Source organism: Gallinula chloropus (assembly GCF_964237585.1).
Source record: "Gallinula chloropus genome assembly, chromosome: 27".
NCBI lineage: Eukaryota > Metazoa > Chordata > Aves > Gruiformes > Rallidae > Gallinula > Gallinula chloropus.
The window spans coordinates 6322022-6335186 of record NC_140112.1 but is presented as its reverse complement, the minus strand read 5'-3'; positions in this window follow the sequence as shown (position 1 = coordinate 6335186).

Below are 13165 nucleotides of genomic sequence, written 5' to 3'. Positions count from 1 at the left end.
GCTGTAACACACACACTGATTTAATTCCCCTTCCCTACCGGGATCCATGGCCGAGCAAGATGCCAGACCTCAGCCAGAGGTCAGGAAACTCTTCTCCCCTCCCATCCTCCTGAGCAAACTGATGAGGAAAAGGGAGAAGACAGGTTTCCCAACCCTCAGGCAGCCCTCCAGGGCAGGGTAAGGTCCTGGCATGAAGCATCCTTGATGCTTCTCCAGCTAAAGCCAAGCAGCACCTTCCTGCTCTCTCCTCCCGCTGACATCCAGCCATCCCTCCTCCAAGCTAAAACCCTTCAAAGAGTCCTTAAAAAGGAGAGAGCCGTGACAGATTTAATAGTTTCAGAGGAGTTGCTGTGCATGGAGAGCACAGGCTCACGTGGCGCAGGCCCGGGGACGCGGTGAGCCAGGAGAGGCTATTTTGGGCGATTACTCCGGGTTTTGGGTCTAAATAATAGAGAAACACAAAGAGCTGAGACACAGCGATAGGCTGGGAACCTCTCCTAATGCACCCTCAGCATCTTCTATCGCTGGCACCCTCGGAGAACACAGGACCCACTCCTGGACGGGGGAGGAGGCAGCTCAAACTCATCACACCCGTGCTCAGATCACCTGCAGGACCACAGTGCTGGGGATGCAGCTTCAGCTGAAGACCCACAGATGACAAAGTTCATCGAGCCCTGATGGGATGCAGGGCAGGACCCAGAGCATGGGGATGCCTGTCAAGCCAGCAGTGCCAGCCACACTAGTGTCATGGGTGTATTTGAGGCTGAATATCACACCAAGCACTTGAAACGGGGCTACAAGGGGTGGGGTGAGGGGGGGGGGCTTTCATCCCCATCCTACTTTTAAAGGTGCATCTGGCAGTGGCACAGAAATCACCCCCCATGTCACCTCAGAGCCCCCCCAGCGATGCTGTGCTGCTCCCCTGGACCAGCATCACTTCTCTGCCCTCCAGTTTTCTCTTTAGAGCCAGATCTGTCCCTGTGCCCCCAGTGCAACACCCCAGGGACACAGCCCCGACCCCAGCGTGGGGTGTGGGGAGGGGTCTAGGGAAAGGGAGAGCAGGCAGCTCCAGCTGCATTCCCATTTGGATGCAGGAGGAGTTCTTCCAGCCACAGGGAGCTGGAGATGCTTTTTTTTTAAAGGGAAAAAGATTTTTAAAAGGGAGAAAAAGGAAAGAGAGAGCACATGGGGTGGGGAAATTACCCGTGAGGGCCGGACAGCACACACTGCTGCCCCCAGCAGCACCGTCACAGGGAATCTTCACGTCTTAACTAACACAAAAGCCGCCGAGGGGCAGAGAGTTTACCAGCTCGTCCCTCCCGGCCAGCCGAGCCGGAGGAGAGTGGCAGCAGCGCCCGGGATGCTGGATGGGGCTGACTGGAGGGCAGCACATCGCCAGCGGTGGGATGCTGGGTGGGCTCAGCGCTGAGCACCCACCCCTTGAGCACCCAGCTTGGTGATACACAGGAGATGGGGAAAGGAAGGAGGAGAGAGCATGGAGCGAGCCAGCGAGGCTGCCACTGCCCGGCTGCTCCCTCCCAGCTCTCCAGGAAGCTGCCATATCCCTCTCCAAGCCAGCAGCTGAGGCATCACCCCGCATCCCACCCCATGCAGAAGCTGCCCCTGTGCATGCACCAACCTGCTCTGCCGGGAAACAAACTGCCCCAGACTGGGATGGATTTGCACCAAGGGCTCCTCCAGCACCCTCTGCCTGCTGTGATGGGGCAGACCTTGTCCCTCACCCAAGGAAAAGGACCCTGGGCAAGCAAAGCCCTCAGCATCAGGGCAGCCTCCAGCTCGGAGCCAACCCCGTAGAAACAGCCCCCCTCTCCTCCTCCCAACCTTTCCATAATTCATGCAACAGCCTCCTGAAAGAAATATCCTCCTCAGGCATAAAATATTCATGGCCTGGTACTTTGCAAGGAAAGGCTGTCTTCCTTGGAGCTGGACCAGGCAGCCAAGGCCAGCCTGGATCTGCCTTTTGCAAGAGTAATTGTGTTCCCCATCGACTGGGTGCTGCAGTGAGAGGGGCTGTGCTGGGAAGGGCCCCCCACCCTGCACCCCCCAGCCTGGTATCAGTGCAGGATGCCTGAAAGTAGGTTTTGGGAAAGGTTTGGGAAGAGGTGGGAAGGATGCTGCCCCAGGAAGCAGCAGCCCAAGCAGCTCCCCATCCCCACGGCCACATCTCTTCACGCCATTGAAGCCTCCCCAGAAGGGACCATCCTCCCCCTCAGAGTCACCCCAAATCGAGTTCAGCCCCATCCCAGTCCCATCCACCAACCCTCACACACACACAGAGCCTGATGTGCCTGAATTTACACACCTGCCCCCCCAGCAGCACACATGCCCCCCCAGCCCCCCCTCCTTTCTGCTCCCAATTTGAATGTGAGTCAATTAAAAGCTCCTTCATATTCCATTCCCTTTATGGGGTTCAGGGGGGTACCCAGCCCCACTCAGACACATAATATTCATTATTATTATTTATCATTATTATTGCTTGTTTTTCAACTCTCCCCCAGGCAGGCAGCACCACAAGCTGGTCCCAAAACCCCAGCAGGTCCCAGGGTGGAGGGACCACGCCACAGGGGAAGCTCCTGGCTATGAAGGACCAGCATTTTGGGGCAGCCCAGGACCCCCACTCATGGCACAGAGCAGCTTTACATCCCCCTTGGCTCTGGTACCCAGCTGGGGAGCACAGAGCATCCTCCCCAGGGCAGAGCTTTCCTCCCTTTGCTTGGCTCAGCTCAGCTCAGCACGAGCTGCTGGCTGTGGCTCTGCTGCACATGAGCCTTTGTGGGGTGCTCAGCAGCACTGCACCCAGAAATTTAGGGTCGGTGCCACCAGCTGAAGGTGCTTTTATTACCCAAGAGAGCAGCTTCCCACAGAGAAACTGCTCTGACCTAGCTATTAAAATTAACTCATAAAAAATTCTCAGCCGTAAACCGATCAATTCCCAGGCTGTAAGCCAAACCCCAGCTCAGGCCAAGCTCCCTCAGGGTGCCTGGGTGCTGCTGAGCACATCTGGATTCCGGAGGTTCTGGCACCCAGATGTGCTCAGCAGCACCCAGGTACCAACCCTTTGGGGCAGGTGGGTCTGGGGGCTGCCGGCTTGGAGAGGATTTCTCCCCCACTACTGTTCCAGTGATGGCCACACTGAAGCAGCCCCCCATCCTGGTGTCACAGGGGTCCTTTAGGAGCCACAGCTCAAGGACAAGCCCATGCTCAAGCAGCAGCAGCATGGGTTTAATGACTCCTATCTCCTCCAGTCCCACACACACTGTGATGCCCAGGTTTCACAGTTCCTCACCCCAAAAATTAACAACAATCCAAAAAAAGCCTTTGCCACCAAGCATGTGGCACCCAGAGCTCTTCCCCAAGCCAGGGCACTCGGGTCCCTGCACCCCTGATCCCCCTGGGGTTGTCCCAAGGTCCAGTAAATTCCTCATCCCCTGGGGCAAGAGGAGAGGTGAAGGCAAGAGCATCCCCAGCTCCCAGTGGTCTCCGCAGTGGGGAAGGAGAGGAGGGGGCTGCGGGGGTCTCCCAAGGGGAGGGAACACCCCAGCAGCAGGGGAGGGGGGCTGGAAGGGGGGGGCTGGGCACAGCGGGTGGGTTTTCACTGAGTGAGGACAAACAATGTGGAGAAATCCACACAGATGGATCCAAAGCCAGCCTTGGCCAGGGCTGGAGCAGTGATGGGTGGGTCCCACGGGAGCACCACCGGTCCTCTGGGACCCCCAGCCAGGCCCCCAGCCCGCGGCCACGCTCCCCGAACCCGCGGCCCAGCCGCACACCCGGAGTCAGCATCTCGCGTCCCGCGATCCCCAGCAGGAGCCTCCGGTGCCGCCCCGCGGCGCGACCGGCACACCGGGGAGAGGGGGGAGGCCTGGGGCACCTCGCAGGACTCACACACACACAGAGCTGCCTGGGGACCGTCCCCTCCTGCCCCACGCACAGAAGATGCTGCACAGCCCGTGCAGCTCCCGTGCGACTGGCTGCCCATCACCCTCGTGCAGCAGGTGAAACACAAGTCACGTCCCCCACACCCCCCTAAATCTCCAGGGGAAAATCCCCCCTCTCCCAATGCACCCCCAAGGATGCCATGGAGCAGGGACCCCCCCCCCCCCCACACACACACACACACCCCTCAGGTGTCCACTAAATACACCCTTCCCTTTGAGGGCAAAGCATGGGTGCTGGCCCTGGGTGGGCTGGCTCAGGGGTGTTCTCCCCCTCCACGGGGACCCTGGGGCTTCTCGCTGGGAACCGGGAGCAGAGCTGTCCTCCCCCAGCTCGAATCATGCCGAGCCGCCCCCCAGCCCGCGCTGTCGTGATGCTCGGCTGCGAGGGGAGACACGCAGGCACCTCTTTGGCTACAGCACCTACATACAGATCAGCAGTTGCTAAGTGAGCAATTAATCAGGCCCCAGAGCTGGCTGGGAAGGTGGGTGACAGCCTCACCAACACCCACTGAGCTGCTCTCGTGATGGATGGAGGGGGCCTGGAGCATGCAACAAGCCTCCTTGCTCCCCCCCGCCCCCCCCTGCAATGAAGTGATGGAGGCAGCAGGTGCCGTGCAGGACCCCCCCCTCTTGGGGAGGGTGGGGGGCAGTAGGGGTAATCACAGCCCTCTTCCTCCCAGCCGTGGGTTTGGGGCACGGAGGGGGGGGATGCTTGGCCCCGTAGCAGCTTCCAGGCTCATGGAAACTCCCCAGCCCCTCACCCCCTGCTGACCCTGCCAGTGTGTCAGTGCCATCTGAAAGGTGACCCCTGGCGTGGCCGGGCAGCTGGAGCCAGGCGCCCGTAACTGGAGCCGGGAACGACCAGTGACCACCCAGCCCATTATAGCTGGGCCTAATCCTCTGGCAGGCTGGATGTCACATCCCCTGCCCAGGGATGGACAGGCCACACCACGTGCCTGGGTGTCCCCTGCTAGGGACAAACACACTGGCCCTACAGTGCCTGGGGGGGGCAAACAGCCAGGGGAAGGCTCAGCCCTGCAGCCAGGGTCACTAGTGTCATCCATCCATCCATCCATCCATCCATCCGTCCATCCATCCATCCATCCATCCATCCATCCATCCATCCATCCATCCATCCATCCATCCATCCCCTCCAAGGGGACCAAGCAAGTCCCCCCACCCAGGCTGCCTGCTGGGAGAGGCAGGGACACCTTCCAGCCCTGCTCAGCCCCACTTTGCCCTGAGCCCACCCCAGAACCACCCTGCTCCCCGGGGAGTGATGCTGAGACTCACCATGGGGAGGGCAGGAGAAGGGTGCAAGGCCAGGCAGAGCAGGGTGCTGGGCCCTCTCTGCCTCTCAAAGGCAGGGACCAGCTGCAGACACAGCCCCAGTTCACACCCCAATGGCTCCCAGCTGGGCTCAATCTGCTGCTCCCACAGCCCCAGGCTGGATGCGGCCAGCCTGGCTGGAGGGTGCCCAGCAGCACCCACTCGTGGGCTGTGATGAGCACCAGGTTCCTTCCCAGCCACGCTGCAGTCAGCCCCTTGCGTGCCTCAGTTTCCCCTCCTGCAGAAGGACGGGTGCTCCCCGCCCCACAGCTCCAAGGAGATGCCCCATCCCTCGGGTGACCAGCACCCGCCGGCAGCGCTGCGCCCACCCCACGGGGCAGCAGAGCCCCGGGGAAGGGGTTTCCCCCCGCCCAGCTGCCGGGAAGCCTCTTCCCGTTAGGTGGCAGCAGGGAACCGCAGTGACACGGCCGGGCTGGCACCGCACGCCGGCAGCGGCCAGGGGGGGCGGGGACCCGGCCTCCGCAGCCCCCCGCCCGGGGGGCCGAGGCCGCATCCCCCCCACAGGCGCTGGGGCCCCCAGCTCGGTGGGCACACGGGTTTTCCTTCCACCAGAAAACAAGTTTTCCAGCCCCCAAAAGTCACTTTGGCGAGGTGGGAGGAGGTTTCCCCCGGGAAAACCTGCCAGTTACACCTCAAGGCGCCCTGTCCCGCCCAGCCCTGTCCCCGGGGTCACTGACTGACCATGAGGTGCTGCACCCCCTGCCCACCATCACCAGCCTCCCTCAAAGCCTGTTAAACACCCCTGGCCCCGCAAGTCACAGCATCCACAGCAGAGCAGTGGGCACTGCCGCTCCCTCTTTACCCCAGCAGCCAGCTTGGCCCCATTCCCCACCCTGTCACCGGCATCGCTCCCCGAACCCCCCAGCCCCCCCCCCCCCCATGCCTGCAGAGCGGGGGATGCTGCCAGCAGCTGAGTCACCCGTGACCACCACCTGAGTCACCAGGGAGGGGGGGAGGGAGGGGAGTCCCTCTGTTCCTGATGCTTTTCCAACCGGAGCTGAGTAAAAGGGAAAGTGTCAAGGAATTTGGCTGGAAAAGTGTTTTCTTGGAGCCCCGACAAGAAGCAGCTTCTCCAGCGGGTCCCCTTTGGCACAGTGAGCTCAGGGCCAAGAGCAAACAGGGACACGGTGCCCACATCCACGCACGTGCATGTGGATGGGGGGCAGCCCCTGAGACACCCCTCTTGGAGGGGGATGTGGCAGTGAGAGCAAGTGGCAGCAGAGCCGAACACAACAACCCCCGGGGCTGGGTCTCCTGTCCCAGAGGTACCAGGGATGCAGCTGGGGAGAGTCCCCTGGGATGCTGCCCCGGGGGGAGGGGGGTGAGCTCAGGACACGCCCCTGCACAGCAGCGGGTGCCTAATGGGGGGCAGCTCAGGGTGGGCTTTGTGCGTGGGGCCATGGAGCTGCCATCTGGCTGGGGAGTTGGGGGGACGGACCTTCCCCATCTCATAGGGCCTGCGGAGACTCAGGGGACAGAGGAGCCAACCCTTTGCCTGGGACAAGCGGGAAAAACACATCCCCTGCCCTCTGCACCCACCACACATCCTCCACCCCCTGCAAGCCCCATGCGCCCCCATCCCCTGCAGCACCTCCTCCCACACTGCCCCTGCCCCTCCCGCCGGGATGCTGCCGGCTCCCCCAGTCTCCTCGCTGCCCGCTTTGGTTCCGATGTGCCACTGGCAATAAAATACCTTGATTAAAACAAAGCAAGGCAGCCAGGCTCCCCTGCGAGCCAGCCAGGAGCCTCAATTAATGACCCTCCGCATTCTCTTCCGCCGCGTTAATGATTTACAGCAGTTCCTCCTCGTTACACACACCCCCACCCCCTCGCTGCCTTTGTTAGCCCCCAGCCCCCGCACAGGCTGGGGAAAGAGGCTCCAGGGAGGGTCCAGGTATCCCTCACCTGGCCTGGGTGCCCCCAGGGAGGGTTGGGGAGCGATGGTGGGGAGCTCTAGGTGTGCTGAGAATGAGGAGCCCCCCACCCCAGATGGGCAGCATCCCTGCACGGAGGCTGCCATGGTGTGGGGACAGCACGTGGCTCCCTTCCTGGTGCCCCCTGATTTGTGCCACCCTCCCCCTGTGTAGCAGGAGCGATGTGATGCAGGACCCCACATCACCTACCACCCTCCTGAGCCCTGACACACTCAGTACACGTGTGCCAAAGCATCAGGGCAGCTGGGAATGGGCTGGAGCTCCCCCCGCCCCCCCTCTCCGTGCACACACACAGCAGCCCCGGGCTTTGTGCTCCAGCAGGCAGCCCCGAGGAGGTTTCATGTTACTGGGAAACTGGGATGGCGGGATGTTCCCGGGGCAGCCCCGCAGACAAAAGGCCATTGTGCACCGCAGCCATGGCTGCAGCCCAGAGCATCCCAGCTCCCCTGCCAGGACCAGAGCCCAGCAGCCCACCCCAGGCCCCAGGAGGTGGCACGGCCGGTGGCCGAGGAGCACGAGCTCCCCAGAAATAATGGGATGCTGTGGGATTTAGTCTGGGTGATCCTGCTCTGGCAGGGGGTTGGACTGGATGAGCTTTTGCCGTCTCTTCCAACTCCTAACGCCCTGTGATGCTCCACCTTGGGGTACTCAAGCCTCCCCCCTGCACACCTCCTTCCCAGCACCCCAACCACATCCTCACCATCCCAGGGAATGGGAGAGGCACAGAGCAGATAAACCAGCCCCGGTGCAGCTGAGCTGGGGTGGCAGGCAGGGACGTGTCCCCGTGGGTGCTGGCAGGCCAGGGCGTGCAGGCATGGCAGGAGCATCCCTGCCTGAGCCAGCACCTCTTTCCAGCCCCACCAGCTCATCCAGCTCACCCTGTGCTGTGGGGGCTGCCACAGCCCAGCCAGAGCTGGGGGGGCTGGATATGTTGACAGACACGGGGCTGTCTGCACAGCCCAGGCAGCAGTGGGACCCTCAAAACACGGATCTGGCTGGCAGGGGATTAAAGGCAAATCCCAATTTTTGTTTAAAGGAGAGGGAATTAAACCTGGGACTGGGGGGCAGGGGGTGTGAAACCTGAGCCCCGCAGAGGAGGAGGCAGCAGGGCAGCACCCAAGGGTGCTCAGTGCTGCTGAAGCCAGGAATTTTAGGGGCTGTGACCAGAGGAAGGATGATGTGGTGTGCATAGGGATGGGGGTGCCCATGCCTGCCCCCAGCCTCCGTCTCCCCCCCTCCAGGGAAGAGGTGCCATGAGCAGGGGGGTGGCTGCACCTCCGGTTCCTCCGTCTCGGCTGCAGCTGCCTCAAACAGCAGCCCAGCAGACAAGGTCTCCTCCAAACCCCCGACTCCAGGGCTCAGGGGATCTGTCCCCCAACTCCTCCCAGCTGCAAACACCACACGTTGCACCCAGCAGCATGGCAGGAGGGGCAGGGGGGGATGCCCAGCGAGCACCCGCCAGCGCCCGGCCTCGTGACTCTCCGCCCAGGCGGCCAAACTGTCCCAGGGGTGGGCGACTTCCCAGCAGAGGTTTCAAAACAAGACAGCACCTGATGCGTTTGGCTTGGGCCAGGCAGATTTGGCCACTTCTTTCCAGGCACAAAGGGCACCCACACCCCTCTCAACCCTGGGTTCCTCAGTGCTGGAGGGCTGGGACTGACATGAGACGTGTTTCCCTTCCTTCTTGCCCCACGGACACCCACACACACCCAGGCAGCTCTTTTCCCCCCACACTCACCCCTCCAATTCCACCCCCCTGGCTGCGAATGGGGGTGAAGACTCAGCAGCCCTGTACCATCATCCCCTGCAAGCAAGCTGAGGAGCTGCCTGCCAGAAACCTCTTTTCCTGGGGGCTCATTACCAGTCCTGGGCAGCAATAAATACTTCAGCAGGGACTTGCATGCAAGCTGGGAGGCAGCAGCAATGGCAGGAAGGATGGGTCCTGTGCCCTGCTCCAGTCCTGCCTCTCCAGCATGGGCCTGGGCAAGTCCCTCTGCTTGCTGGAGGAAGGAGAAGGAATTCTTCTTGTCTGCTGGAAACTCCTCAGGACACTGGGAATCTCAGGAAAGCCCTTCCCAAGAGCTGTGGTCTCAGGAAGCTCCATACTGGAGATGTCCTCCCAGGAGGGGTTCAGCTCTGTGCTGGAAATGGGGATATTCAGCTTCAGAGGGAGACAGGTCCTGCTTGTGGCTGTGTGTTTTGCAAACCTGCTTGTGCAGGAGGAGGATCTCCAGCAAACACTGCTTGTGATGCAGCCAGGGACAGGAGGATGCACGAGGATGCTTCAGGCACAGCAGGAAACCTCCCCAGCCAGCAGAATCCCATCGCTGCTGAGGAAAGGCATCCGAGGGGGACACGGTGCACCCCAAGCCCTGGACCAGAGTGAACACGGGTGAAACGTGCTCTTACTGCACCTCAAACCAGTCTCACTGCTTCTGATCCCCACGTTTCCCTGTCTGTGGAATGAGGGTGACAACACCTGTCTCTGCCAGGCCCAGAGCCACGTGAGCTGCTGTTCAGGAGCTTTGGAGCCAACAAACACACCACACTTTTTAATTAGTCGGGTACCAATTACCCAACAACCTGGGCTGAGGGTTTTTTTTCCTTCCAGAGCTGCCTTAGAGGATCTGGTTTCCCCTTTCCCAGGGAAATTAGCAGGAATTAGGCACCCAAATCCCAAACACAGCTTTGTGGGGCTCAGCAGCAGTTGCTGGGACACAGGGTAGTGTGGAAGAGGATGTGTGTCCCACAGGCCACCATCCAGCCAACCTGGCCTTGGACACCCCCAGGGATGGGGCACCCACCCCCTCTCTGGGCAGCCTGTTCCAGCCCCTCACCACTCTCTCTGCAAAGAACTTCCCCCTAATACCTCATCTCACCCTTCCCTCCTCCAGCTTCACTCCAGCCCCTCATCCTGCCAACAGACCTATTCCAGGGCAGCCCACCAGCACCCACAGCCCCGGGAGCCCCGCTGAGCTGAGGAGCCAGGGAATGGTTTCAACCACTTTCTTTTCCAGGGACTTTGCAGAGGCACAGCTTTTCCCACGCACTGGGTCCCCATTTCCCCATGGAATCTCCTCCAAGGCCTAAAACATTTGCTTAAAAACATTAATTAATTAAGATTGGGATACCCAACCCTTCCCGCACACACCCACAGCTGAGCACCCCACGTGCATCCCTGTGTCCCGCAGACCCAGGGCTCGCTGCCTCCAAAGCAGCAGCCTTAAGCCTGTAATTTATCAGGTGATTTAGGAATTTGTCCCCAAAATAGGGCTACATGGAGGGAAAATACCTCCCTGGCGAGTGTTAAATCTCCTCAGTGGGTGAGAGGGAAGGAGCTGTTTAACCAAATGTACAGGGTTGTTCCGAGGTGGGTCGGGCTGTGTGGCCACAGGGGGTTGGGGAAACAAAGCCAGGAGGGGAAACAAAGGCCCTGTCCCCTCCTGCCACGGCCAGCCCTCCCTGGGAGCACCCCAAGGGGGTCCATCCCCTGCCTGCATCCCAGTGGCTTTCCCAGCTCGTTTGGCTCAGTGGGATAGCGCTGGCAGCATCGCTCTTGGTGGGATGCTGAGCCCAGGCTGGGCCTTTGCATCCTGCCTTGGGCTCAGCTGTGATGGGGAGGGTGGGGAGAATAAAAGTCACTTCTAGTTTCACTGTTTCCAGCCATTTTCACCGTGTGGTCTCGCTGCAGAACTGAAGGGTGGTGGGAACCTCACCGGTCCCACTCCCAAGTCCAGCCCTAGCTCCAGGAAAAGCCCATCACTGGCTCTAACTCAGGGAAAACTGCAAAAACAAAAGTGAAAATGACCTTTGCCAGACTGAAATCCTGGGCTCTGCTTGGATCCAAGCAGCCTCACACCTCTCCCCATCTCACCCCAACACGTGGCATCACACACACACAATTATTTCTACTTCAAGTGGGGGTACTGCCTCACAGCTCCCTTTCCTGGGGGTGCAGAATTCACCTCCTTGCATTGCCAGGCTCCTTCTGAAATCCCATGTTCTCCCTTCCCAGCAAATTCCAAGCACCAAACAAACCCCATTTCCCAAAATCCCTTTTACTCCCCCTCCATTACACACAGTTTCAGGCCAGTTCCCCATCTGGCTTCTGCTCCTGGGAGCATCTCACTGCTGCTCTTTAATTCCTGGGGACCACCACAGCACAACTTGGCTTTAAAACCCAAGGGGTGACCCCACAGAGTGACCCCACCTTGGGGATGCTCCAGCATGGGCTTGGCAAGCAGGGAATTGCCCAGAGTTTCAGGGATCGAAGCAAGAAAGAGCAGTCCCTGGTTGTTCACAGCTCTCCAGTTACAGCCATTCACCACCACCCCAGGATAAATAACGAGTGATATTAATAACAACAAACCTCTGCCAGGGATGGAAATCGAATTCCACACCAGGCTCCAGGCAAAGCAGGGAAGCCTGAGGGCAGGGATGGGGCTGCTGCAGGCAGGAGGTACCCCGACGCCCCCAAAACCCAGGCAGGGCTGCCTGCAGGTGTGGGGGGACGTTGATTTTAGGGGAAAAAATAACCCCCCTGGGTCTGCAAGCAACACCTTGCCTGGATTGGAGCCCTCAGACCCATCACCATCAGGGAGCCACAGCTGGGCACAGGCAGCCAGAGCTGCCTGGGCTCTCTGCAGGCCATGGAAACCAGGTCAGCTTCTTAGAGGGAGGTTTTCCTTCCTCCCCACCACCCCCTTCTTTGCTTTCAGTTTTTAATCATCAGAAAGGGACACAGCTCTGATTGTGTTTTAGTTGGGGGGTGGGGGGGTTACAGAGGATTTGAAAAATCCAAATAACAGCAAAGCAACAGAAATGCAGCACCCTGAGCCTCGCTGGCTTTGGGTTGACTCTTTCCACAGCACAGATCTTCCCTGTGGAGAAGTCTTGCCTGTGCAGACACAGATACTGTCATATTTCACTTTTTAAAGGTGCTTTTAAACAAAAAATTTGCTAAAAATCCAGCACCAGACTGTCTAAAGTTCAGCTCCCAACTCCAGATTTCAATCCTTAGTGTCAGGGTGGTTGAGAGCCCCTGTGATCAGAGCCCCTGTTAAACTCATAACTGGAGTTTCCATGGGAGTCTTGGGGACTTTGGTACAGTCCTGTCACTCTGAGGATGCTGAGCTCTGGGTTTCCATGTATCCCCTCAAAAAAAAACCCTCACCACAAGACCCCAGATGTCTGACGTGCCTTGGAAAACCCTGCCCCTGACACAGGTGTGTGTGGGGGCCTGAGTTTTGGGGTACCTACCTGGAGAGCTGCTCCTGTTCCAGGCTGACCTAAATGGCTTCCAAAACATCACAGGAATTCAGAATAAAGCTCTTTTCCTGCAGACCAAGCCCACCACCTGCTTAAGCCCTGGGAGGGCCTGGGGGCTGCTCACCAGCTCCCGAAACCCCACACAGGACTTGCTCCCACGCTGCCCCCCCACCCCCATCCCCCTTCTGCTCGGCTGCTGCGATGAAAAATAAAATGAAATAAATACTGTGACCAAACCCAGCCCGGGCTGGGATGCCCCAGGGATGGAGCAACTGCAGGTGGTACCTCAGATGGGGACCAGAGCTCTGTTGGGGGGGAGGCAGCAAAAGGGAAGAGCTTCACCCATCGGTGCCAGACCCGGAGTGTGGCACAGCCACGGGCTTGTCCCCACGGTGATGCCAACCCCCTTTCTCCATGCCAGCCCAAAATGCTGCCGGCGGGGAGGGGATAAGGGGAGGGGGCAGCTGGGGGTTACCCAGCAGTGAGCCCAGGGTCTCGAGGGGTACCCGCACCCCCCGCACAGCCCCAGGCAGCAGCAGCATCCCTGGAGCATCCCGGGAGGGGGGGTGGTTAGAAGGGGAAGTGCCATCTCCATCCTCCCCCAGCGCTGCCTCCACCTACCCCCGAGGAGACCCTCCGCGAGGAAGGGAGGAG